Source organism: Hippocampus guttulatus, chromosome 2 (assembly GCF_054856545.1).
Source record: "Hippocampus guttulatus isolate MCC_2025c chromosome 2, RoL_Hgut_1.0, whole genome shotgun sequence".
Taxonomy (NCBI): Eukaryota; Metazoa; Chordata; class Actinopteri; order Syngnathiformes; family Syngnathidae; genus Hippocampus; species Hippocampus guttulatus.
Window position 1 is genome coordinate 33,256,780 of NC_141262.1, and position 23,717 is coordinate 33,280,496.

The window sequence follows — 23,717 nt, forward strand, 5'->3', positions numbered from 1 at the left end:
GTAGTAATTTCCGGAAGAACTTTGATGGGTCCTGATACCTTAAGGCAGCAAGAGAAAAAAAAAAAAAAGAAATTCAAATGGTTCCACTTGGTGCCAAACCAGCCCTTGATTTCACTCAAGAGGTTTGTCTGGGTAACTGAGAAATTTGGGCAAGATCTGATCTGACAAAGAAATGGCAGTGGTGGGATTTGAACCCACGCCTCCTGAGAGACTGGAGCTTAAATCCAGCGCCTTTGACCACTCAGCCACACTACCTGGGAAATGCCATTCCGCAATGGAAGTTTGTTGGCAAGTTTAAATTTAGGGGCACCTCGGGAGCATTGTTGCCACATTAACATTCAGTGTAGTTTTGTCTGAGCTCCACTTATTTATAACGTGAGAGAGCCTGCTTTGTGAAGAGGCGAAACTGCTTCCAAGGCAAACATCACTGTCCAGTTGCAATTTTGTACGGTCGTCAGCCTTGTCGACTGCTGAGAGCAATGAATGAGCCCTTGGAATTTAGCAGCAGACTGGCGCAGCGATAGCTTGCTAGGCCCATAACCCAGACGTCAAATGATCAAAACCATCCTCTGCTGTCTGGACTTTGCAGTTGAATCTTTATGTTGAGCAAGCCACAGAATTCCTTTTATGAGGTTCTCTTCAAAAGAACTTGAGTCCTGCTGAATTTTAGAATGGTCTACTCAGGAATTCCATCACATGGCAATTTAGCCTTTCTCAGTTCACTTAGCTCAAAAAGTACACATGAATCTTCCTTCCGCAGTATCATTCTGAATCCAAGGTTTTGTGACCAGATAAGTCTATAGTCTGGATTTTTGTGAAAGGCAAAGATGTAGTAATTTCCGGAAGAACTCTGAAAGGTCCTTATACCTTAAGGCAGCAAGAGAACAAAAGAAGAACCAGAAATTCAAATGGTTCCACTTTGTGCCAAACCAGCCCTTGATTTCACTCAAGAAGTTTGTCTGGGTAACAGAGAAATTTGGGCAAGATCTGATCTGACAAAGAAATGGCAGTGGTGGGATTTGAACCCACGCCTCCTGAGAGACTGGAGCTTAAATCCAGCACCTTTGACCGCTCGGCCACACTACCTGGGAAATGCTATTCCGCAATGGAAGTTTGTTGGCAAGTTTAAATTTTGGGGCACCTCGGGAGCATGGTTGGCACATCGTCATTCAGTGTAGTTTTTTCTGAGGTCTACTGATTTATAACGTGAGAGAGCCTGCTTTGTGAAGAGGCGAAACTGCTTCCAAGGCAAACATCACTGTCCAGTTGCAATTTTGTACGGTCGTCAGCCTTGTCAACTGCTGAGAGCAATGAATGAGCCCTTGGAATTCAGCAGCAGAGTGGCGCAGCGGTAGCGTGCTGGGCCCATAACCCAGAGGTCGATGGATCGAAACCATCCTCTGCTATCTGGACTTTGCAGTTGAATCTTTATGTTGAGCAAGCCACTGAATTCCTTTTATGAGGTTCTCTTCAAAAGAACTTGAGTCCTGCTGAATTTGAGAATGGTCTACTCAGGAATTCCGTCACATGGCAATTTAGCCTTTCTCAGTTCACTTAGCTCAAAAAGTACACATCAGTCTTCCTTCCGCAGTATCATTCTGAATCCATGGTTTTGTGACCACATAAGTCTATAGTCTGGATTCTTGTGAAAGGCAAAGATGTAGTAATTTCCGGAAGAACTCTGAAAGGTCCTGATACCTTAAGGCAGCAAGAGAACAAAAGAAGAACCAGAAATTCAAATGGTTCCACTTTGTGCCAAACCAGCCCTTGATTTCACTCAAGAAGTTTGTCTGGGTAACTGAGAAATTTGGGTAAGATCTGATCTGACAAAGAAATGGCAGTGGTGGGATTTGAACCCACGCCTCCTTAGAGACTGGAGCCTTAATCCAGCGCCTTTGACCGCTCGGCCACACTACCTGGGAAAAGCTTACGGGTACTGGAAGTTTGTTGGCAAGTTTAAATTTAGGGGCACCTCGGGAGCATTGTTGCCACATTAACATTCAGTGTAGTTTTGTCTGAGCTCCACTGATTTATAACGTGAGAGAGCCTGCTTTGTGAAGAGGCGAAACTGCTTCAAAGGCAACCATCACTGTCCAGTTGCAATTTTGTACGGTCGTCAGCCTTGTCAACTGCTGAGAGCAATGAATGAGCCCTTGGAAATCAGCAGCAGAGTGGCGCAGCGGTAGCGTGCTGGGCCAATAACCCAGAGGTCGATGGATCGAACCCATCCTCTGCTATCTGGACTTTGCAGTTGAATCTTTATGTTGAGCAAGCCACTGAAGTCCTTTTATGAGGTTCTCTTCAAAAGAACTTGAGTCCTGCTTAATTTGAGAATGGTCTACTCAGGAATTCTCAAACATGGCAATTTAGCCTTTCTCAGTTCACTTAGCTCAAAAAGTACAAATGAGTCTTCCTTCTCCTGTGTCATTCTGAATCCAAGGTTTTGTGACCGGATAAGTTTAGTCTGGATTTGTTTTAAAGGCAAAGATGTTGTAATTTCCGGAAGAACTTTGATAGGTCCTGATACCTTAAGGCAGCAAGAGAACAAAAAAAGAACCAGAAATTCAAATGGTTCCACTTGGTGCCAAACCAGCCCTTGATTTCACTCAAGAAGTTTGTCTGGGTAACTGAGAAATTTGGGTAAGATCTGATCTGACAAAGAAATGGCAGTGGTGGGATTTGAACCCACACCTCCTTAGAGACTGGAGCCTTAATCCAGCGCCTTTGACTGCTCGGCCACACTACCTGGGAAAAGCTTACGGGTACTGGAAGTTTGTTGGCAAGTTTAAATTTAGGGGCACTTCGGGAGCATTGTTGCCACATTAACATTCAGTGTAGTTTTGTCTGAGCTCCACTGATTTATAACGTGAGAGAGCCTGCTTTGTGAAGAGGCGAAACTGCTTCAAAGGCAACCATCACTGTCCAGTTGCAATTTTGTACGGTCGTCAGCCTTGTCAACTGCTGAGAGCAATGAATGAGCCCTTGGAAATCAGCAGCAGAGTGGCGCAGCGGTAGCGTGCTGGGCCCATAACCCAGAGGTCGATGGATCGAACCCATCCTCTGCTATCTGGACTTTGCAGTTGAATCTTTATGTTGAGCAAGCCACTGAATTCCTTTTATGAGGTTCTCTTCAAAAGAACTTGAGTCCTGCTGAATTTGAGAATGGTCTACTCAGGAATTCCATCACATGGCAATTTAGCCTTTCTCAGTTCACTTAGCTCAAAAAGTACAGATGAGTGTTCCTTCTCCTGTGTCATTCTGAATCCAAGGTTTTGTGACCAGATAAGTTTACAGTCTGGATTTGTTTTAAAAGCAAAGATGTAGTAATTTCCGGAAGAACTTTGTTGGGTCCTGATACCTTAAGGCAGCAAGAGAAAAAAAAAAAACAGAAATTCAAATGGTTCCACTTGGTGCCAAACCAGCCCTTGATTTCACTCAAGAGGTTTGTCTGGGTAACTGAGAAATTTGGGCAAGATCTGATCTGACAAAGAAATGGCAGTGGTGGGATTTGAACCCACGCCTCCTGAGAGACTGGAGCTTAAATCCAGCGCCTTTGACCACTCAGCCACACTACCTGGGAAATGCCATTCCGCAATGGAAGTTTGTTGGCAAGTTTAAATTTAGGGGCACCTCGGGAGCATTGTTGCCACATTAACATTCAGTGTAGTTTTGTCTGAGCTCCACTTATTTATAACGTGAGAGAGCCTGCTTTGTGAAGAGGCGAAACTGCTTCCAAGGCAAACATCACTGTCCAGTTGCAATTTTGTACGGTCGTCAGCCTTGTCGACTGCTGAGAGCAATGAATGAGCCCTTGGAATTTAGCAGCAGACTGGCGCAGCGATAGCTTGCTAGGCCCATAACCCAGACGTCAAATGATCAAAACCATCCTCTGCTGTCTGGACTTTGCAGTTGAATCTTTATGTTGAGCAAGCCACAGAATTCCTTTTATGAGGTTCTCTTCAAAAGAACTTGAGTCCTGCTGAATTTTAGAATGGTCTACTCAGGAATTCCATCACATGGCAATTTAGCCTTTCTCAGTTCACTTAGCTCAAAAAGTACACATGAGTCTTCCTTCCGCAGTATCATTCTGAATCCAAGGTTTTGTGACCAGATAAGTCTATAGTCTGGATTTTTGTGAAAGGCAAAGATGTAGTAATTTCCGGAAGAACTCTGAAAGGTCCTTATACCTTAAGGCAGCAAGAGAACAAAAGAAGAACCAGAAATTCAAATGGTTCCACTTTGTGCCAAACCAGCCCTTGATTTCACTCAAGAAGTTTGTCTGGGTAACAGAGAAATTTGGGCAAGATCTGATCTGACAAAGAAATGGCAGTGGTGGGATTTGAACCCACGCCTCCTGAGAGACTGGAGCTTAAATCCAGCGCCTTTGACCGCTCGGCCACACTACCTGGGAAATGCTATTCCGCAATGGAAGTTTGTTGGCAAGTTTAAATTTTGGGGCACCTCGGGAGCATGGTTGGCACATCATCATTCAGTGTAGTTTTGTCTGAGGTCTACTGATTTATAACGTGAGAGAGCCTGCTTTGTGAAGAGGCGAAACTGCTTCCAAGGCAAATATCACTGTCCAGTTGCAATTTTGTACGGTCGTCAGCCTTGTCAACTGCTGAGAGCAATGAATGAGCCCTTGGAATTCAGCAGCAGAGTGGCGCAGCGGTAGCGTGCTGGGCCCATAACCCAGAGGTCGATGGATCGAAACCATCCTCTGCTATCTGGACTTTGCAGTTGAATCTTTATGTTGAGCAAGCCACTGAATTCCTTTTATGAGGTTCTCTTCAAAAGAACTTGAGTCCTGCTGAATTTGAGAATGGTCTACTCAGGAATTCCGTCACATGGCAATTTAGCCTTTCTCAGTTCACTTAGCTCAAAAAGTACACATCAGTCTTCCTTCCGCAGTATCATTCTGAATCCATGGTTTTGTGACCACATAAGTCTATAGTCTGGATTCTTGTGAAAGGCAAAGATGTAGTAATTTCCGGAAGAACTCTGAAAGGTCCTGATACCTTAAGGCAGCAAGAGAACAAAAGAAGAACCAGAAATTCAAATGGTTCCACTTTGTGCCAAACCAGCCCTTGATTTCACTCAAGAAGTTTGTCTGGGTAACTGAGAAATTTGGGTAAGATCTGATCTGACAAAGAAATGGCAGTGGTGGGATTTGAACCCACGCCTCCTTAGAGACTGGAGCCTTAATCCAGCGCCTTTGACCGCTCGGCCACACTACCTGGGAAAAGCTTACGGGTACTGGAAGTTTGTTGGCAAGTTTAAATTTAGGGGCACCTCGGGAGCATTGTTGCCACATTAACATTCAGTGTAGTTTTGTCTGAGCTCCACTGATTTATAACGTGAGAGAGCCTGCTTTGTGAAGAGGCGAAACTGCTTCAAAGGCAACCATCACTGTCCAGTTGCAATTTTGTACGGTCGTCAGCCTTGTCAACTGCTGAGAGCAATGAATGAGCCCTTGGAAATCAGCAGCAGAGTGGCGCAGCGGTAGCGTGCTGGGCCAATAACCCAGAGGTCGATGAATCGAACCCATCCTCTGCTATCTGGACTTTGCAGTTGAATCTTTATGTTGAGCAAGCCACTGAATTCCTTTTATGAGGTTCTCTTCAAAAGAACTTGAGTCCTGCTGAATTTGAGAATGGTCTACTCAGGAATTCTCAAACATGGCAATTTAGCCTTTCTCAGTTCACTTAGCTCAAAAAGTACAAATGAGTCTTCCTTCTCCTGTGTCATTCTGAATCCAAGGTTTTGTGACAAGATAAGTTTAGTCTGGATTTGTTTTAAAGGCAAAGATGTTGTAATTTCCGGAAGAACTTTGATAGGTCCTGATACCTTAAGGCAGCAAGAGAACATAAAAAGAACCAGAAATTCAAATGGTTCCACTTGGTGCCAAACCAGCCCTTGATTTCACTCAAGAGGTTTGTCTGGGTAACTGAGAAATTTGGGCAAGATCTGATCTGACAAAGAAATGGCAGTGGTGGGATTTGAACCCACGCCTCCTGAGAGACTGGAGCTTAAATCCAGCGCCTTTGACCACTCAGCCACACTACCTGGGAAATGCCATTCCGCAATGGAAGTTTGTTGGCAAGTTTAAATTTAGGGGCACCTCGGGGAGCATTGTTGCCACATTAACATTCAGTGTAGTTTTGTCTGAGCTCCACTTATTTATAATGTGAGAGAGCCTGCTTTGTGAAGAGGCGAAACTGCTTCCAAGGCAAACATCACTGTCCAGTTGCAATTTTGTACGGTCGTCAGCCTTGTCGACTGCTGAGAGCAATGAATGAGCCCTTGGAATTTAGCAGCAGACTGGCGCAGCGATAGCTTGCTAGGCCCATAACCCAGACGTCAAATGATCAAAACCATCCTCTGCTGTCTGGACTTTGCAGTTGAATCTTTATGTTGAGCAAGCCACAGAATTCCTTTTATGAGGTTCTCTTCAAAAGAACTTGAGTCCTGCTGAATTTTAGAATGGTCTACTCAGGAATTCCATCACATGGCAATTTAGCCTTTCTCAGTTCACTTAGCTCAAAAAGTACACATGAGTCTTCCTTCCGCAGTATCATTCTGAATCCAAGGTTTTGTGACCAGATAAGTCTATAGTCTGGATTTTTGTGAAAGGCAAAGATGTAGTAATTTCCGGAAGAACTCTGAAAGGTCCTTATACCTTAAGGCAGCAAGAGAACAAAAGAAGAACCAGAAATTCAAATGGTTCCACTTTGTGCCAAACCAGCCCTTGATTTCACTCAAGAAGTTTGTCTGGGTAACAGAGAAATTTGGGCAAGATCTGATCTGACAAAGAAATGGCAGTGGTGGGATTTGAACCCACGCCTCCTGAGAGACTGGAGCTTAAATCCAGCGCCTTTGACCGCTCGGCCACACTACCTGGGAAATGCTATTCCGCAATGGAAGTTTGTTGGCAAGTTTAAATTTTGGGGCACCTCAGGAGCATGGTTGGCACATCATCATTCAGTGTAGTTTTTTCTGAGGTCTACTGATTTATAACGTGAGAGAGCCTGCTTTGTGAAGAGGCGAAACTGCTTCCAAGGCAAATATCACTGTCCAGTTGCAATTTTGTACGGTCGTCAGCCTTGTCAACTGCTGAGAGCAATGAATGAGCCCATGGAATTCAGCAGCAGAGTGGCGCAGCGGTAGCGTGCTGGGCCCATAACCCAGAGGTCGATGGATCGAAACCATCCTCTGCTATCTGGACTTCGCAGTTGAATCTTTATGTTGAGCAAGCCACTGAATTCCTTTTATGAGGTTCTCTTCAAAAGAACTTGAGTCCTGCTGAATTTGAGAATGGTCTACTCAGGAATTCCGTCACATGGCAATTTAGCCTTTCTCAGTTCACTTAGCTCAAAAAGTACACATCAGTCTTCCTTCCGCAGTATCATTCTGAATCCATGGTTTTGTGACCACATAAGTCTATAGTCTGGATTCTTGTGAAAGGCAAAGATGTAGTAATTTCCGGAAGAACTCTGAAAGGTCCTGATACCTTAAGGCAGCAAGAGAACAAAAGAAGAACCAGAAATTCAAATGGTTCCACTTTGTGCCAAACCAGCCCTTGATTTCACTCAAGAAGTTTGTCTGGGTAACTGAGAAATTTGGGTAAGATCTGATCTGACAAAGAAATGGCAGTGGTGGGATTTGAACCCACGCCTCCTTAGAGACTGGAGCCTTAATCCAGCGCCTTTGACCGCTCGGCCACACTACCTGGGAAAAGCTTACGGGTACTGGAAGTTTGTTGGCAAGTTTAAATTTAGGGGCACCTCGGGAGCATTGTTGCCACATTAACATTCAGTGTAGTTTTGTCTGAGCTCCACTGATTTATAACGTGAGAGAGCCTGCTTTGTGAAGAGGCGAAACTGCTTCAAAGGCAACCATCACTGTCCAGTTGCAATTTTGTACGGTCGTCAGCCTTGTCAACTGCTGAGAGCAATGAATGAGCCCTTGGAAATCAGCAGCAGAGTGGCGCAGCGGTAGCGTGCTGGGCCAATAACCCAGAGGTCGATGAATCGAACCCATCCTCTGCTATCTGGACTTTGCAGTTGAATCTTTATGTTGAGCAAGCCACTGAATTCCTTTTATGAGGTTCTCTTCAAAAGAACTTGAGTCCTGCTGAATTTGAGAATGGTCTACTCAGGAATTCTCAAACATGGCAATTTAGCCTTTCTCAGTTCACTTAGCTCAAAAAGTACAAATGAGTCTTCCTTCTCCTGTGTCATTCTGAATCCAAGGTTTTGTGACAAGATAAGTTTAGTCTGGATTTGTTTTAAAGGCAAAGATGTTGTAATTTCCGGAAGAACTTTGATAGGTCCTGATACCTTAAGGCAGCAAGAGAACATAAAAAGAACCAGAAATTCAAATGGTTCCACTTGGTGCCAAACCAGCCCTTGATTTCACTCAAGAAGTTTGTCTGGGTAACTGAGAAATTTGGGTAAGATCTGATCTGACAAAGAAATGGCAGTGGTGGGATTTGAACCCACACCTCCTTAGAGACTGGAGCCTTAATCCAGCGCCTTTGACCGCTCGGCCACACTACCTGGGAAAAGCTTACGGGTACTGGAAGTTTGTTGGCAAGTTTAAATTTAGGGGCACTTCGGGAGCATTGTTGCCACATTAACATTCAGTGTAGTTTTGTCTGAGCTCCACTGATTTATAACGTGAGAGAGCCTGCTTTGTGAAGGGGCGAAACTGCTTCCAAGGCAAACATCACTGTCCAGTTGCAATTTTGTACGGTCGTCAGCCTTGTCGACTGCTGAGAGCAATGAATGAGCCCTTGGAAATCAGCAGCAGAGTGGCGCAGCGGTAGCGTGCTGGGCCCATAACCCAGAGGTCGATGGATCGAACCCATCCTCTGCTATCTGGACTTTGCAGTTGAATCTTTATGTTGAGCAAGCCACTGAATTCCTTTTATGAGGTTCTCTTCAAAAGAACTTGAGTCCTGCTGAATTTAAGAATGGTCTACTCAGGAATTCCGTAACATGGCAATATAGCCTTTCTCAGTTCACTTAGCTCAAAAAGTACAGATGAGTGTTCCTTCTCCTGTGTCATTCTGAATCCAAGGTTTTGTGACCAGATAAGTTTACAGTCTGGATTTGTTTTAAAAGCAAAGATGTAGTAATTTCCGGAAGAACTTTGTTGGGTCCTGATACCTTAAGGCAGCAAGAGAAAAAAAAAAAACAGAAATTCAAATGGTTCCACTTGGTGCCAAACCAGCCCTTGATTTCACTCAAGAGGTTTGTCTGGGTAACTGAGAAATTTGGGCAAGATCTGATCTGACAAAGAAATGGCAGTGGTGGGATTTGAACCCACGCCTCCTGAGAGACTGGAGCTTAAATCCAGCGCCTTTGACCACTCAGCCACACTACCTGGGAAATGCCATTCCGCAATGGAAGTTTGTTGGCAAGTTTAAATTTAGGGGCACCTCGGGAGCATTGTTGCCACATTAACATTCAGTGTAGTTTTGTCTGAGCTCCACTTATTTATAACGTGAGAGAGCCTGCTTTGTGAAGAGGCGAAACTGCTTCCAAGGCAAACATCACTGTCCAGTTGCAATTTTGTACGGTCGTCAGCCTTGTCGACTGCTGAGAGCAATGAATGAGCCCTTGGAATTTAGCAGCAGACTGGCGCAGCGATAGCTTGCTAGGCCCATAACCCAGACGTCAAATGATCAAAACCATCCTCTGCTGTCTGGACTTTGCAGTTGAATCTTTATGTTGAGCAAGCCACAGAATTCCTTTTATGAGGTTCTCTTCAAAAGAACTTGAGTCCTGCTGAATTTTAGAATGGTCTACTCAGGAATTCCATCACATGGCAATTTAGCCTTTCTCAGTTCACTTAGCTCAAAAAGTACACATGAGTCTTCCTTCCGCAGTATCATTCTGAATCCAAGGTTTTGTGACCAGATAAGTCTATAGTCTGGATTTTTGTGAAAGGCAAAGATGTAGTAATTTCCGGAAGAACTCTGAAAGGTCCTTATACCTTAAGGCAGCAAGAGAACAAAAGAAGAACCAGAAATTCAAATGGTTCCACTTTGTGCCAAACCAGCCCTTGATTTCACTCAAGAAGTTTGTCTGGGTAACAGAGAAATTTGGGCAAGATCTGATCTGACAAAGAAATGGCAGTGGTGGGATTTGAACCCACGCCTCCTGAGAGACTGGAGCTTAAATCCAGCGCCTTTGACCGCTCGGCCACACTACCTGGGAAATGCCATTCCGCAATGGAAGTTTGTTGGCAAGTTTAAATTTTGGGGCACCTCGGGAGCATGGTTGGCACATCATCATTCAGTGTAGTTTTTTCTGAGGTCTACTGATTTATAACGTGAGAGAGCCTGCTTTGTGAAGAGGCGAAACTGCTTCCAAGGCAAATATCACTGTCCAGTTGCAATTTTGTACGGTCGTCAGCCTTGTCAACTGCTGAGAGCAATGAATGAGCCCTTGGAATTCAGCAGCAGAGTGGCGCAGCGGTAGCGTGCTGGGCCCATAACCCAGAGGTCGATGGATCGAAACCATCCTCTGCTATCTGGACTTTGCAGTTGAATCTTTATGTTGAGCAAGCCACAGAATTCCTTTTTTGAGGTTCTCTTCAAAAGAACTTTAGTCTTGCTGAATTTGAGAATGGTCTACTCAGGAATTCCATCACATGGCAATTTAGCCTTTCTCAGTTCACTTAGCTCAAAAAGTACAGATGAGTGTTCCTTCTCCTGTGTCATTCTGAATCCAAGGTTTTGTGACCAGATAAGTTTACAGTCTGGATTTGTTTTAAAAGCAAAGATGTAGTAATTTCCGGAAGAACTTTGATGGGTCCTGATACCTTAAGGCAGCAAGAGAGAAAAAAAAAAAAAGAAATTCAAATGGTTCCACTTGGTGCCAAACCAGCCCTTGATTTCACTCAAGAGGTTTGTCTGGGTAACTGAGAAATTTGGGCAAGATCTGATCTGACAAAGAAATGGCAGTGGTGGGATTTGAACCCACGCCTCCGGAGAGACTGGAGCTTAAATCCAGCGCCTTTGACCACTCAGCCACACTACCTGGGAAATGCCATTCCGCAATGGAAGTTTGTTGGCAAGTTTAAATTTAGGGGCACCTCGGGGAGCATTGTTGCCACATTAACATTCAGTGTAGTTTTGTCTGAGCTCCACTTATTTATAACGTGAGAGAGCCTGCTTTGTGAAGAGGCGAAACTGCTTCCAAGGCAAACATCACTGTCCAGTTGCAATTTTGTACGGTCGTCAGCCTTGTCGACTGCTGAGAGCAATGAATGAGCCCTTGGAATTTAGCAGCAGACTGGCGCAGCGATAGCTTGCTAGGCCCATAACCCAGACGTCAAATGATCAAAACCATCCTCTGCTGTCTGGACTTTGCAGTTGAATCTTTATGTTGAGCAAGCCACAGAATTCCTTTTATGAGGTTCTCTTCAAAAGAACTTGAGTCCTGCTGAATTTTAGAATGGTCTACTCAGGAATTCCATCACATGGCAATTTAGCCTTTCTCAGTTCACTTAGCTCAAAAAGTACACATGAGTCTTCCTTCCGCAGTATCATTCTGAATCCAAGGTTTTGTGACCAGATAAGTCTATAGTCTGGATTTTTGTGAAAGGCAAAGATGTAGTAATTTCCGGAAGAACTCTGAAAGGTCCTTATACCTTAAGGCAGCAAGAGAACAAAAGAAGAACCAGAAATTCAAATGGTTCCACTTTGTGCCAAACCAGCCCTTGATTTCACTCAAGAAGTTTGTCTGGGTAACAGAGAAATTTGGGCAAGATCTGATCTGACAAAGAAATGGCAGTGGTGGGATTTGAACCCACGCCTCCTGAGAGACTGGAGCTTAAATCCAGCGCCTTTGACCGCTCGGCCACACTACCTGGGAAATGCTATTCCGCAATGGAAGTTTGTTGGCAAGTTTAAATTTTGGGGCACCTCGGGAGCATGGTTGGCACATCATCATTCAGTGTAGTTTTGTCTGAGGTCTACTGATTTATAACGTGAGAGAGCCTGCTTTGTGAAGAGGCGAAACTGCTTCCAAGGCAAATATCACTGTCCAGTTGCAATTTTGTACGGTCGTCAGCCTTGTCAACTGCTGAGAGCAATGAATGAGCCCTTGGAATTCAGCAGCAGAGTGGCGCAGCGGTAGCGTGCTGGGCCCATAACCCAGAGGTCGATGGATCGAAACCATCCTCTGCTATCTGGACTTTGCAGTTGAATCTTTATGTTGAGCAAGCCACTGAATTCCTTTTATGAGGTTCTCTTCAAAAGAACTTGAGTCCTGCTGAATTTGAGAATGGTCTACTCAGGAATTCCGTCACATGGCAATTTAGCCTTTCTCAGTTCACTTAGCTCAAAAAGTACACATCAGTCTTCCTTCCGCAGTATCATTCTGAATCCATGGTTTTGTGACCACATAAGTCTATAGTCTGGATTCTTGTGAAAGGCAAAGATGTAGTAATTTCCGGAAGAACTCTGAAAGGTCCTGATACCTTAAGGCAGCAAGAGAACAAAAGAAGAACCAGAAATTCAAATGGTTCCACTTTGTGCCAAACCAGCCCTTGATTTCACTCAAGAAGTTTGTCTGGGTAACTGAGAAATTTGGGTAAGATCTGATCTGACAAAGAAATGGCAGTGGTGGGATTTGAACCCACGCCTCCTTAGAGACTGGAGCCTTAATCCAGCGCCTTTGACCGCTCGGCCACACTACCTGGGAAAAGCTTACGGGTACTGGAAGTTTGTTGGCAAGTTTAAATTTAGGGGCACCTCGGGAGCATTGTTGCCACATTAACATTCAGTGTAGTTTTGTCTGAGCTCCACTAATTTATAACGTGAGAGAGCCTGCTTTGTGAAGAGGCGAAACTGCTTCAAAGGCAACCATCACTGTCCAGTTGCAATTTTGTACGGTTGTCAGCCTTGTCAACTGCTGAGAGCAATGAATGAGCCCTTGGAAATCAGCAGCAGAGTGGCGCAGCGGTAGCGTGCTGGGCCAATAACCCAGAGGTCGATGAATCGAACCCATCCTCTGATATCTGGACTTTGCAGTTGAATCTTTATGTTGAGCAAGCCACTGAATTCCTTTTATGAGGTTCTCTTCAAAAGAACTTGAGTCCTGCTGAATTTGAGAATGGTCTACTCAGGAATTCTCAAACATGGCAATTTAGCCTTTCTCAGTTCACTTAGCTCAAAAAGTACAAATGAGTCTTCCTTCTCCTGTGTCATTCTGAATCCAAGGTTTTGTGACAAGATAAGTTTAGTCTGGATTTGTTTTAAAGGCAAAGATGTTGTAATTTCCGGAAGAACTTTGATAGGTCCTGATACCTTAAGGCAGCAAGAGAACATAAAAAGAACCAGAAATTCAAATGGTTCCACTTGGTGCCAAACCAGCCCTTGATTTCACTCAAGAAGTTTGTCTGGGTAACTGAGAAATTTGGGTAAGATCTGATCTGACAAAGAAATGGCAGTGGTGGGATTTGAACCCACACCTCCTTAGAGACTGGAGCCTTAATCCAGCGCCTTTGACCGCTTGGCCACACTACCTGGGAAAAGCTTACGGGTACTGGAAGTTTGTTGGCAAGTTTAAATTTAGGGGCACTTCGGGAGCATTGTTGCCACATTAACATTCAGTGTAGTTTTGTCTGAGCTCCACTTATTTATAACGTGAGAGAGCCTGCTTTGTGAAGAGGCGAAACTGCTTCCAAGGCAAACATCACTGTCCAGTTGCAATTTTGTACGGTCGTCAGCCTTGTCGACTGCTGAGAGCAATGAATGAGCCCTTGGAATTTAGCAGCAGACTGGCGCAGCGATAGCTTGCTAGGCCCATAACCCAGACGTCAAATGATCAAAACCATCCTCTGCTGTCTGGACTTTGCAGTTGAATCTTTATGTTGAGCAAGCCACAGAATTCCTTTTATGAGGTTCTCTTCAAAAGAACTTGAGTCCTGCTGAATTTTAGAATGGTCTACTCAGGAATTCCATCACATGGCAATTTAGCCTTTCTCAGTTCACTTAGCTCAAAAAGTACACATGAGTCTTCCTTCCGCAGTATCATTCTGAATCCAAGGTTTTGTGACCAGATAAGTCTATAGTCTGGATTTTTGTGAAAGGCAAAGATGTAGTAATTTCCGGAAGAACTCTGAAAGGTCCTTATACCTTAAGGCAGCAAGAGAACAAAAAAAGAACCAGAAATTCAAATGGTTCCACTTGGTGCCAAACCAGCCCTTAATTTCACTCAAGAAGTTTGTCTGGGTAACTGAGAAATTTGGGTAAGATCTGATCTGACAAAGAAATGGCAGTGGTGGGATTTGAACCCACACCTCCTGAGAGACTGGAGCCTAAATCCAGCACCTCTGACCGCTCGGCCACACTACCTGGAAAATTCTATTCCGGAATGGAAGTTTGTTGGCAAGTTTAAATTTTGGGGCACCTCGGGAGCATGGTTGGCACATCATCATTCAGCGTAGTTTTTTCTGAGGTCTACTTATTTATAACGTGAGAGAGCCTGCTTTGTGAAGAGGCGAAACTGCTTCCAAGGCAAACATCACTGTCCAGTTGCAATTTTGTACGGTCGTCAGCCTTGTCAACTGCTGAGAGCAATGAATGAGCCCTTGGAATTCAGCAGCAGAGTGGCACAGCGGTAGCGTGCTGGGCCCATAACCCAGAGTTCGATGGATCGAAACCATCCTCTGCTATCTGGACTTTGCAGTTGAATCTTTATGTTGAGCAAGCTACAGAATTCCTTTTATGAGGTTCTCTTCAAAAGAACTTGAGTCCTGCTGAATTTAAGAATGGTCTACTCAGGAATTCCGTAACATGGCAATTTAGCCTTTCTCAGTTCACTTAGCTCAAAAAGTACACATGAGTCTTCCTACTCCTGTGTCATTCTGAATCCAAGGTTTTGTGACCAGATAAGTTTACAGTCTGTATTTGTGTGAAAGGCAAAGATGTAGTAAATTCCGGAAGAACTTTGATGAAGCCTGATACCTTAAGGCAGCAAGAGAACAAAAAAAGAACCAGAAATTCAAATGGTTCCATTTGGTGCCAAACCAGCCCTTGATTTCACTCAAGAAGTTTGTCTGGGTAACTGAGAACTTTGGGTAAGATCTGATCTGACAAAGAAATGGCAGTGGTGGGATTTGAACCCACGCCTCCTTAGAGACTGGAGCCTTAATCCAGCGCCTTTGACCGCTCGGCCACACTACCTAGGAAAAGCTTACGGGCACTGGAAGTTTGTTGGCAAGTTGAAATTTTGGGGCACCTCGGGAGCATTGTTGCCACATTAACATTCAGTGTAGTTTTGTCTGAGCTCCACTTATTTACAATGTGAGAGAGCCTGCTTTGAGAAGGGGCGAAACTGCTTCCAAGGCAAACATCACTGTCCAGTTGCAATTTTGTACGGTCGTCAGCCTTGTCAACTGCTGAGAGCAATGAATGAGCCTTTGGAATTCAGCAGCAGAGTGGCGCAGCGGTAGCGTGCTGGGCCCATAACCCAGAGGTCGATGGATCGACACCATCCTCTGCTATCTGGACTTTGCAGTTGAATCTTTATGTTGAGCAAGCTACAGAATTCCTTTTATGAGGTTCTCTTCAAAAGAACTTGAGTCCTGCTGAATTTGAGAATGGTTGACTCAGGTATTCCGTAACATGGCAATATAGCCTTTCTCAGTTCACTTAGCTCAAAAAGTAAAAATGAGTCTTCCTTCTCCTGTGTCATTCTGAATCCAAGGTTTTGTGACCAGATAAGTTTACAGTCTGTATTTGTGTGAAAGGCAAAGATGTAGTATTTTCCGGAAGAACTTTGATAGGTCCTGATACCTTAAGGCAGCAAGAGAACAAAAAAAGAACCAGAAATTCAAATGGTTCCACTTGGTGCCAAACCAGTCCTTGATTTCACTCAAGAAGTTTGTCTGGGTAACTGAGAATTTAGGATCAGATCTGATCTGACAAAGAAATGGCAGTGGTGGGATTTGAACACACACCTCCTTAGAGACTGGAGCCTTAATCCAGCGCCTTTGACCGCTCGGCCACACTACCTGGGAAAAGCTTACGGGTACTGGAAGTTTGTTGGCAAGTTGAAATTTTGGGGCACCTCGGGAGCATTGTTGCCACATTAACATTCAGTGTAGTTTTGTCTGAGCTCCACTGATTTATAACGTGAGAGAGCCTGCTTTGTGAAGAGGCGAAACTGCTTCAAAGGCAACCATCACTGTCCAGTTGCAATTTTGTACGGTCGTCAGCCTTGTCAACTGCTGAGAACAATGAATGAGCCCTTGGAATTCAGCAGCAGAGTGGCGCAGCGGTAGCGTGCTGGGCCCATAACCCAGAGGTCGATGGATCGAAACCATCCTCTGCTATCTGGACTTTGCAGTTGAATCTTTATGTTGAGCAAGCCACAAAATTCCTTTTATGAGGTTCTCTTCAAAAGAACTTGAGTCCTGCTGAATTTGAGAATGGTCTACTCAGGAATTCCGTCACATGGCAATTTAGCCTTTCTCAGTTCACTTAGCTCAAAAAGTACACATCAGTCTTCCTTCCCCAGTATCATTCTGAATCCATGGTTTTGTGACCACATAAGTCTATAGTCTGGATTCTTGTGAAAGGCAAAGATGTAGTAATTTCCGGAAGAACTCTGAAAGGTCCTGATACCTTAAGGCAGCAAGAGAACAAAAGAAGAACCAGAAATTCAAATGGTTCCACTTTGTGCCAAACCAGCCCTTGATTTCACTCAAGAAGTTTGTCCGGGTAACTGAGAAATTTGGGTAAGATCTGATCTGACAAAGAAATGGCAGTGGTGGGATTTGAACCCACGCCTCCTTAGAGACTGGAGCCTTAATCCAGCGCCTTTGACCGCTCGGCCACACTACCTGGGAAAAGCTTACGGGTACTGGAAGTTTGTTGGCAAGTTTAAATTTAGGGGCACCTCGGGAGCATTGTTGCCACATTAACATTCAGTGTAGTTTTGTCTGAGCTCCACTGATTTATAACGTGAGAGAGCCTGCTTTGTGAAGAGGCGAAACTGCTTCAAAGGCAACCATCACTGTCCAGTTGCAATTTTGTACGGTCGTCAGCCTTGTCAACTGCTGAGAGCAATGAATGAGCCCTTGGAAATCAGCAGCAGAGTGGCGCAGCGGTAGCGTGCTGGGCCAATAACCCAGAGGTCGATGGATCGAACCCATCCTCTGCTATCTGGACTTTGCAGTTGAATCTTTATGTTGAGCAAGCCACTGAAGTCCTTTTATGAGGTTCTCTTCAAAAGAACTTGAGTCCTGCTTAATTTGAGAATGGTCTACTCAGGAATTCTCAAACATGGCAATTTAGCCTTTCTCAGTTCACTTAGCTCAAAAAGTACAAATGAGTCTTCCTTCTCCTGTGTCATTCTGAATCCAAGGTTTTGTGACCGGATAAGTTTAGTCTGGATTTGTTTTAAAGGCAAAGATGTTGTAATTTCCGGAAGAACTTTGATAGGTCCTGATACCTTAAGGCAGCAAGAGAACAAAAAAAGAACCAGAAATTCAAATGGTTCCACTTGGTGCCAAACCAGCCCTTGATTTCACTCAAGAAGTTTGTCTGGGTAACTGAGAAATTTGGGTAAGATCTGATCTGACAAAGAAATGGCAGTGGTGGGATTTGAACCCACACCTCCTTAGAGACTGGAGCCTTAATCCAGCACCTTTGACTGCTCGGCCACACTACCTGGGAAAAGCTTACGGGTACTGGAAGTTTGTTGGCAAGTTGAAATTTTGGGGCACCTCGGGAGCATTGTTGCCACATTAACATTCAGTGTAGTTTTGTCTGAGCTCCACACATTTATAACGTGAGAGAGCCTGCATTGTGAAGAGGCGAAACTGCTTCCAAGGCAAACATCACTGTCCAGTTGCAATTTTGTACGGTCATCAGCCTTGTCGACTGCTGAGAACAATGAATGAGCCCTTGGAATTCAGCAGAAGAGTGGCGTAGCGGTAGCGTGCTGGGCCCATAACCCAGAGGTTGATGGATCGAAACCATCCTCTGCTATCTGGACTTTGCAGTTGAATCTTTATGTTGAGCAAGCCACAGAATTCCTTTTATGAGGTTCTCTTCAAAAGAACTTGAGTCCTGCTGAATTTGAGAATGGTCTACTCAGGAATTCCGTCACATGGCAATTTAGCCTTTCTCAGTTCACTTAGCTCAAAAAGTAAACATGAGTGTTCCTTCCGCAGTATCATTCTGAATCCAAGGTTTTGTGACCAGATAAGTCTATAGTCTGGATTTTTGTGAAAGGCAAAGATGTAGTATTTTCCGGAAGAACTTTGAAAGGTCCTGATAACTTAAGGCAGCAAGAGAACAAAAGAAGAACCAGAAATTCAAATGGTTCCAGTTGGTGCCAAACCAGCCCTTGATTTCACTCAAGAAGTTTGTCTGGGTAACTGAGAAATTTGGGCAAGATCTGATCTGACAAAGAAATGGCAGTGGTGGGATTTGAACCCACACCTCCTGAGAGACTAGAGCCTAAATCCAGCACCTCTGACCGCTCGGCCACACTACCTGGAAAATTCTATTCCGGAATGGAAGTTTGTTGGCAAGTTTAAATTTTGGGGCACCTCGGGAGCATGGTTGGCACATCATCATTCAGTGTAGTTTTTTCTGAGGTCTACTTATTTATAACGTGAGAGAGCCTGCTTTGTGAAGAGGCGAAACTGCTTCCAAGGCAAACATCACTGTCCAGTTGCAATTTTGTACGGTCGTCAGCCTTGTCAACTGCTGAGAGCAATGAATGAGCCCTTGGAATTCAGCAGCAGAGTGGCGCAGCGGTAGCGTGCTGGGCCCATAACCCAGAGGTCGATGGATCGAAACCATCCTCTGCTATCTGGACTTTGCAGTTGAATCTTTATGTTGAGCAAGCTACAGAATTCCTTTTATGAGGTTCTCTTCAAAAGAACTTGAGTCCTGCTGAATTTAAGAATGGTGTACTCAGGAATTCCGTAACATGGCAATGTAGCCTTTCTCAGTTCACTTAGCTCAAAAAGTACACATGAGTCTTCCTTCTCCTGTGTCATTCTGAATCCAAGGTTTTGTGACCAGATAAGTTTAAAGTCTGTATTTGTGTGAAAGGCAAAGATGTAGTAAATTCCGGAAGAACTTTGATGAAGCCTGATACCTTAAGGCAGCAAGAGAACAAAAAAAGAACCAGAAATTCAAATGGTTCCATTTGGTGCCAAACCAGCCCTTGATTTCACTCAAGAAGTTTGTCTGGGTAACTGAGAACTTTGGGTAAGATCTGATCTGACAAAGAAATGGCAGTGGTGGGATTTGAACCCACGCCTCCTTAGAGACTGGAGCCTTAATCCAGCGCCTTTGACCGCTCGGCCACACTACCTAGGAAAAGCTTACGGGCACTGGAAGTTTGTTGGCAAGTTGAAATTTTGGGGCACCTCGGGAGCATTGTTGCCACATTAACATTCAGTGTAGTTTTGTCTGAGCTCCACTTATTTACAATGTGAGAGAGCCTGCTTTGAGAAGGGGCGAAACTGCTTCCAAGGCAAACATCACTGTCCAGTTGCAATTTTGTACGGTCGTCAGCCTTGTCAACTGCTGAGAGCAATGAATGAGCCTTTGGAATTCAGCAGCAGAGTGGCGCAGCGGTAGCGTGCTGGGCCCATAACCCAGAGGTCGATGGATCGACACCATCCTCTGCTATCTGGACTTTGCAGTTGCATCTTTATGTTGAGCAAGCTACAGAATTCCTTTTATGAGGTTCTCTTCAAAAGAACTTGAGTCCTGCTGAATTTGAGAATGGTCTACTCAGGAATTCCGTAACATGGCAAAATAGCCTTTCTCAGTTCACTTAGCTCAAAAAGTACAAATGAGTCTTCCTTCTCCTGTGTCATTCTGAATCCAAGGTTTTGTGACCAGATAAGTTTACAGTCTGTATTTGTGTGAAAGGCAAAGATGTAGTATTTTCCGGAAGAACCTTGATAGGTCCTGATACCTTAAGGCAGCAAGAGAACAAAAAAAGAACCAGAAATTCAAATGGTTCCAATTGGTGCCAAACCAGTCCTTGATTTCACTCAAGAAGTTTGTCTGGGTAACTGAGAATTTTGGGTAAGATCTGATCTGACAAAGAAATGGCAGTGGTGGGATTTGAACACACACCTCCTTAGAGACTGGAGCCTTAATCCAGCGCCTTTGACCGCTCGGCCACACTACCTGGGAAAAGCTTACGGGTACTGGAAGTTTGTTGGCAAGTTGAAATTTTGGGGCAGCTCGGGAGCATTGTTGCCACATTAACATTCAGTGTAGTTTTGTCTGAGCTCCACACATTTATAACGTGAGAGAGCCTGCATTGTGAAGAGGCGAAACTGCTTCCAAGGCAAACATCACTGTCCAGTTGCAATTTTGTACGGTCGTCAGCCTTGTCGACTGCTGAGAACAATGAATGAGCCCTTGGAATTCAGCAGAAGAGTGGCGTAGCGGTAGCGTGCTGGGCCCATAACCCAGAGGTTGATGGATCGAAACCATCCTCTGCTATCTGGACTTTGCAGTTGAATCTTTATGTTGAGCAAGCCACAGAATTCCTTTTATGAGGTTCTCTTCAAAAGAACTTGAGTCCTGCTGAATTTGAGAATGGTCTACTCAGGAATTCCATCACATGGCAATTTAGCCTTTCTCAGTTCACTTAGCTCAAAAAGTACACATGAGTCTTCCTTCCGCAGTATCATTCTGAATCCAAGGTTTTGTGACCAGATAAGTCTATTGTCTGGATTTTTGTGAAAGGCAAAGATGTAGTAATTTCCGGAAGAATTCTGAAAGGTCCTGATACCTTAAGGCAGCAAGAGAACAAAAGAAGAACCAGAAATTCAAATGGTTCCACTTTGTGCCAAACCAGCCCTTGATTTCACTCAAGAAGTTTGTCTGGGTAACGGAGAAATTTGGGTAAGATCTGATCTGACAAAGAAATGGCAGTGGTGGGATTTGAACCCACGCCTCCTGAGAGACTGGAGCTTAAATCCAGCGCCTTTGACCGCTCGGCCACACTACCTGGGAAAAGCTTACGGGTACTGGAAGTTTGTTGGCAAGTTTAAATTTAGGGGCACTGGGAGCATTGTTGCCACATTAACATTCAGTGTAGTTTTGTCTGAGCTCCACTGATTTATAACGTGAGAGAGCCTGCTTTGTGAAGAGGCGAAACTGCTTCAAAGGCAACCATCACTGTCCAGTTGCAATTTTGTACGGTCGTCAGCCTTGTCAACTGCTGAGAGCAATGAATGAGCCCTTGGAAATCAGCAGCAGAGTGGCGCAGCGGTAGCGTGCTGGGCCAATAACCCAGAGGTCGATGGGTCGAACCCATCCTCTGCTATCTGGACTTTGCAGTTGAATCTTTATGTTGAGCAAGCCACTGAATTCCTTTTATGAGGTTCTCTTCAAAAGAACTTGAGTCCTGCTGAATTTGAGAATGGTCTACTCAGGAATTCTCAAACATGGCAATTTAGCCTTTCTCAGTTCACTTAGCTCAAAAAGTACAAATGAGTCTTCCTTCTCCTGTGTCATTCTGAATCCAAGGTTTTGTGACAAGATAAGTTTAGTCTGGATTTGTTTTAAAGGCAAAGATGTTGTAATTTCCGGAAGAACTTTGATAGGTCCTGATACCTTAAGGCAGCAAGAGAACATAAAAAGAACCAGAAATTCAAATGGTTCCACTTGGTGCCAAACCAGCCCTTGATTTCACTCAAGAAGTTTGTCTGGGTAACTGAGAAATTTGGGTAAGATCTGATCTGACAAAGAAATGGCAGTGGTGGGATTTGAACCCACACCTCCTTAGAGACTGGAGCCTTAATCCAGCGCCTTTGACCGCTCGGCCACACTACCTGGGAAAAGCTAACGGGTACTGGAAGTTTGTTGGCAAGTTTAAATTTAGGGGCACTTCGGGAGCATTGTTGCCACATTAACATTCAGTGTAGTTTTGTCTGAGCTCCACTGATTTATAACGTGAGAGAGCCTGCTTTGTGAAGGGGCGAAACTGCTTCCAAGGCAAACATCACTGTCCAGTTGCAATTTTGTACGGTCGTCAGCCTTGTCAACTGCTGAGAGCAATGAATGAGCCCTTGGAATTCAGCAGCAGAGTGGCGCAGCGGTAGCGTGCTGGGCCCATAACCCAGAGGTCGATGGATCGAAACCATCCTCTGCTATCTGGACTTTGCAGTTGAATCTTTATGTTGAGCAAGCTACAGAATTCCTTTTATGAGGTTCTCTTCAAAAGAACTTGAGTCCTGCTGAATTTAAGAATGGTCTACTCAGGAATTCCGTAACATGGCACTATAGCCTTTCTCAGTTCACTTAGCTCAAAAAGTACACATGAGTCTTCCTTCTCCTGTGTCATTCTGAATCCAAGGTTTTGTGACCAGATAAGTTTACAGTCTGTATTTGTGTGAAAGGCAAAGATGTAGTAATTTCCGGAAGAACCTTGATAGGTCCTGATAGCTTAAGGCAGCAAGAGAACAAAAAAAGAACCAGAAATTCAAATGGTTCCACTTGGTGCCAAACCAGCCCTTGATTTCACTCAAGAAGTTTGTCTGGGTAACTGAGAACTTTGGGTAAGATCTGACAAAGAAATGGCAGTGGTGGGATTTGAACCCACGCCTCCTTAGAGACTGGAGCCTTAATCCAGCGCCTTTGACCGCTCGGCCACACTACCTAGGAAAAGCTTACGGGCACTGGAAGTTTGTTGGCAAGTTGAAATTTTGGGGCACCTCGGGAGCATTGTTGCCACATTAACATTCAGTGTAGTTTTGTCTGAGCTCCACTTATTTATAACATGAGAGAGCCTGCATTGTGAAGAGGCGAAACTGCTTCCAAGGCAAACATCACTGTCCAGTTGCAATTTTGTACGGTCGTCAGCCTTGTCGACTGCTGAGAGCAATGAATGAGCCCTTGGAATTTAGCAGCAGACTGGCGCAGCGATAGCTTGCTCGGCCCATAACCCAGAGGTCGATGGATCGAACCCATCCTCTGCTATCTGGACTTTGCAGTTGAATCTTTATGTTGAGCAAGCCACTGAAGTCCTTTTATGAGGTTCTCTTCAAAAGAACTTGAGTCCTGCTTAATTTGAGAATGGTCTACTCAGGAATTCTCAAACATGGCAATTTAGCCTTTCTCAGTTCACTTAGCTCAAAAAGTACAAATGAGTCTTCCTTCTCCTGTGTCATTCTGAATCCAAGGTTTTGTGACCGGATAAGTTTAGTCTGGATTTGTTTTAAAGGCAAAGATGTTGTAATTTCCGGAAGAACTTTGATAGGTCCTGATACCTTAAGGCAGCAAGAGAACAAAAAAAGAACCAGAAATTCAAATGGTTCCACTTGGTGCCAAACCAGCCCTTGATTTCACTCAAGAAGTTTGTCTGGGTAACTGAGAAATTTGGGTAAGATCTGATCTGACAAAGAAATGGCAGTGGTGGGATTTGAACCCACACCTCCTTTGAGACTGGAGCCTTAATCCAGCACCTTTGACTGCTCGGCCACACTACCTGGGAAAAGCTTACGGTTACTGGAAGTTTGTTGGCAAGTTGAAATTTTGGGGCACCTCGGGAGCATTGTTGCCACATTAACATTCAGTGTAGTTTTGTCTGAGCTCCACACATTTATAACGTGAGAGAGCCTGCATTGTGAAGAGGCGAAACTGCTTCCAAGGCAAACATCACTGTCCAGTTGCAATTTTGTACGGTCATCAGCCTTGTCGACTGCTG

The 23,717-nt window shown here is 44.4% G+C and overlaps 35 non-coding genes across 35 annotated transcripts; 7 read left to right on the forward strand and 28 right to left on the reverse strand.

Moving 5' to 3' along the window:
• Positions 1 to 173: 173 nt before the first annotated feature.
• On the reverse strand, positions 174 to 255 carry trnal-uaa (transfer RNA leucine (anticodon UAA)). The gene has a single exon. It is a non-coding gene; the product is annotated as a tRNA-Leu (tRNA).
• Positions 256 to 1,004: 749 nt separating this feature from the next.
• Positions 1,005 to 1,086, reverse strand: trnal-uaa (transfer RNA leucine (anticodon UAA)). The gene has a single exon. It is a non-coding gene; the product is annotated as a tRNA-Leu (tRNA).
• Positions 1,087 to 1,835: 749 nt separating this feature from the next.
• On the reverse strand, positions 1,836 to 1,917 carry trnal-aag (transfer RNA leucine (anticodon AAG)). Its single transcript has one exon. It is a non-coding gene; the product is annotated as a tRNA-Leu (tRNA).
• A 248-nt stretch (positions 1,918 to 2,165) lies between these two features.
• trnai-aau (transfer RNA isoleucine (anticodon AAU)) lies at positions 2,166 to 2,237 on the forward strand. Its single transcript has one exon. It is a non-coding gene; the product is annotated as a tRNA-Ile (tRNA).
• Positions 2,238 to 2,664: 427 nt separating this feature from the next.
• trnal-aag (transfer RNA leucine (anticodon AAG)) lies at positions 2,665 to 2,746 on the reverse strand. Its single transcript has one exon. It is a non-coding gene; the product is annotated as a tRNA-Leu (tRNA).
• A 248-nt stretch (positions 2,747 to 2,994) lies between these two features.
• trnam-cau (transfer RNA methionine (anticodon CAU)) lies at positions 2,995 to 3,066 on the forward strand. The gene has a single exon. It is a non-coding gene; the product is annotated as a tRNA-Met (tRNA).
• A 427-nt stretch (positions 3,067 to 3,493) lies between these two features.
• Positions 3,494 to 3,575, reverse strand: trnal-uaa (transfer RNA leucine (anticodon UAA)). Its single transcript has one exon. It is a non-coding gene; the product is annotated as a tRNA-Leu (tRNA).
• Positions 3,576 to 4,324: 749 nt separating this feature from the next.
• trnal-uaa (transfer RNA leucine (anticodon UAA)) lies at positions 4,325 to 4,406 on the reverse strand. The gene has a single exon. It is a non-coding gene; the product is annotated as a tRNA-Leu (tRNA).
• A 749-nt stretch (positions 4,407 to 5,155) lies between these two features.
• On the reverse strand, positions 5,156 to 5,237 carry trnal-aag (transfer RNA leucine (anticodon AAG)). The gene has a single exon. It is a non-coding gene; the product is annotated as a tRNA-Leu (tRNA).
• A 747-nt stretch (positions 5,238 to 5,984) lies between these two features.
• On the reverse strand, positions 5,985 to 6,066 carry trnal-uaa (transfer RNA leucine (anticodon UAA)). The gene has a single exon. It is a non-coding gene; the product is annotated as a tRNA-Leu (tRNA).
• A 750-nt stretch (positions 6,067 to 6,816) lies between these two features.
• On the reverse strand, positions 6,817 to 6,898 carry trnal-uaa (transfer RNA leucine (anticodon UAA)). Its single transcript has one exon. It is a non-coding gene; the product is annotated as a tRNA-Leu (tRNA).
• A 749-nt stretch (positions 6,899 to 7,647) lies between these two features.
• Positions 7,648 to 7,729, reverse strand: trnal-aag (transfer RNA leucine (anticodon AAG)). The gene has a single exon. It is a non-coding gene; the product is annotated as a tRNA-Leu (tRNA).
• Positions 7,730 to 7,977: 248 nt separating this feature from the next.
• Positions 7,978 to 8,049, forward strand: trnai-aau (transfer RNA isoleucine (anticodon AAU)). Its single transcript has one exon. It is a non-coding gene; the product is annotated as a tRNA-Ile (tRNA).
• Positions 8,050 to 8,476: 427 nt separating this feature from the next.
• trnal-aag (transfer RNA leucine (anticodon AAG)) lies at positions 8,477 to 8,558 on the reverse strand. The gene has a single exon. It is a non-coding gene; the product is annotated as a tRNA-Leu (tRNA).
• A 248-nt stretch (positions 8,559 to 8,806) lies between these two features.
• trnam-cau (transfer RNA methionine (anticodon CAU)) lies at positions 8,807 to 8,878 on the forward strand. Its single transcript has one exon. It is a non-coding gene; the product is annotated as a tRNA-Met (tRNA).
• Positions 8,879 to 9,305: 427 nt separating this feature from the next.
• On the reverse strand, positions 9,306 to 9,387 carry trnal-uaa (transfer RNA leucine (anticodon UAA)). The gene has a single exon. It is a non-coding gene; the product is annotated as a tRNA-Leu (tRNA).
• A 749-nt stretch (positions 9,388 to 10,136) lies between these two features.
• On the reverse strand, positions 10,137 to 10,218 carry trnal-uaa (transfer RNA leucine (anticodon UAA)). Its single transcript has one exon. It is a non-coding gene; the product is annotated as a tRNA-Leu (tRNA).
• Positions 10,219 to 10,966: 748 nt separating this feature from the next.
• On the reverse strand, positions 10,967 to 11,048 carry trnal-uaa (transfer RNA leucine (anticodon UAA)). Its single transcript has one exon. It is a non-coding gene; the product is annotated as a tRNA-Leu (tRNA).
• Positions 11,049 to 11,798: 750 nt separating this feature from the next.
• Positions 11,799 to 11,880, reverse strand: trnal-uaa (transfer RNA leucine (anticodon UAA)). Its single transcript has one exon. It is a non-coding gene; the product is annotated as a tRNA-Leu (tRNA).
• A 749-nt stretch (positions 11,881 to 12,629) lies between these two features.
• Positions 12,630 to 12,711, reverse strand: trnal-aag (transfer RNA leucine (anticodon AAG)). The gene has a single exon. It is a non-coding gene; the product is annotated as a tRNA-Leu (tRNA).
• Positions 12,712 to 13,458: 747 nt separating this feature from the next.
• Positions 13,459 to 13,540, reverse strand: trnal-aag (transfer RNA leucine (anticodon AAG)). Its single transcript has one exon. It is a non-coding gene; the product is annotated as a tRNA-Leu (tRNA).
• A 749-nt stretch (positions 13,541 to 14,289) lies between these two features.
• Positions 14,290 to 14,371, reverse strand: trnal-uag (transfer RNA leucine (anticodon UAG)). Its single transcript has one exon. It is a non-coding gene; the product is annotated as a tRNA-Leu (tRNA).
• A 749-nt stretch (positions 14,372 to 15,120) lies between these two features.
• trnal-aag (transfer RNA leucine (anticodon AAG)) lies at positions 15,121 to 15,202 on the reverse strand. Its single transcript has one exon. It is a non-coding gene; the product is annotated as a tRNA-Leu (tRNA).
• A 749-nt stretch (positions 15,203 to 15,951) lies between these two features.
• On the reverse strand, positions 15,952 to 16,033 carry trnal-aag (transfer RNA leucine (anticodon AAG)). Its single transcript has one exon. It is a non-coding gene; the product is annotated as a tRNA-Leu (tRNA).
• Positions 16,034 to 16,782: 749 nt separating this feature from the next.
• trnal-aag (transfer RNA leucine (anticodon AAG)) lies at positions 16,783 to 16,864 on the reverse strand. Its single transcript has one exon. It is a non-coding gene; the product is annotated as a tRNA-Leu (tRNA).
• A 248-nt stretch (positions 16,865 to 17,112) lies between these two features.
• On the forward strand, positions 17,113 to 17,184 carry trnai-aau (transfer RNA isoleucine (anticodon AAU)). The gene has a single exon. It is a non-coding gene; the product is annotated as a tRNA-Ile (tRNA).
• A 427-nt stretch (positions 17,185 to 17,611) lies between these two features.
• trnal-aag (transfer RNA leucine (anticodon AAG)) lies at positions 17,612 to 17,693 on the reverse strand. The gene has a single exon. It is a non-coding gene; the product is annotated as a tRNA-Leu (tRNA).
• Positions 17,694 to 19,273: 1,580 nt separating this feature from the next.
• On the reverse strand, positions 19,274 to 19,355 carry trnal-aag (transfer RNA leucine (anticodon AAG)). The gene has a single exon. It is a non-coding gene; the product is annotated as a tRNA-Leu (tRNA).
• A 749-nt stretch (positions 19,356 to 20,104) lies between these two features.
• trnal-aag (transfer RNA leucine (anticodon AAG)) lies at positions 20,105 to 20,186 on the reverse strand. Its single transcript has one exon. It is a non-coding gene; the product is annotated as a tRNA-Leu (tRNA).
• Positions 20,187 to 20,935: 749 nt separating this feature from the next.
• trnal-uaa (transfer RNA leucine (anticodon UAA)) lies at positions 20,936 to 21,017 on the reverse strand. The gene has a single exon. It is a non-coding gene; the product is annotated as a tRNA-Leu (tRNA).
• A 246-nt stretch (positions 21,018 to 21,263) lies between these two features.
• trnai-aau (transfer RNA isoleucine (anticodon AAU)) lies at positions 21,264 to 21,335 on the forward strand. The gene has a single exon. It is a non-coding gene; the product is annotated as a tRNA-Ile (tRNA).
• Positions 21,336 to 21,762: 427 nt separating this feature from the next.
• trnal-aag (transfer RNA leucine (anticodon AAG)) lies at positions 21,763 to 21,844 on the reverse strand. The gene has a single exon. It is a non-coding gene; the product is annotated as a tRNA-Leu (tRNA).
• A 248-nt stretch (positions 21,845 to 22,092) lies between these two features.
• trnam-cau (transfer RNA methionine (anticodon CAU)) lies at positions 22,093 to 22,164 on the forward strand. The gene has a single exon. It is a non-coding gene; the product is annotated as a tRNA-Met (tRNA).
• A 424-nt stretch (positions 22,165 to 22,588) lies between these two features.
• trnal-aag (transfer RNA leucine (anticodon AAG)) lies at positions 22,589 to 22,670 on the reverse strand. The gene has a single exon. It is a non-coding gene; the product is annotated as a tRNA-Leu (tRNA).
• A 747-nt stretch (positions 22,671 to 23,417) lies between these two features.
• Positions 23,418 to 23,499, reverse strand: trnal-aag (transfer RNA leucine (anticodon AAG)). Its single transcript has one exon. It is a non-coding gene; the product is annotated as a tRNA-Leu (tRNA).
• Positions 23,500 to 23,717: the final 218 nt, after the last annotated feature.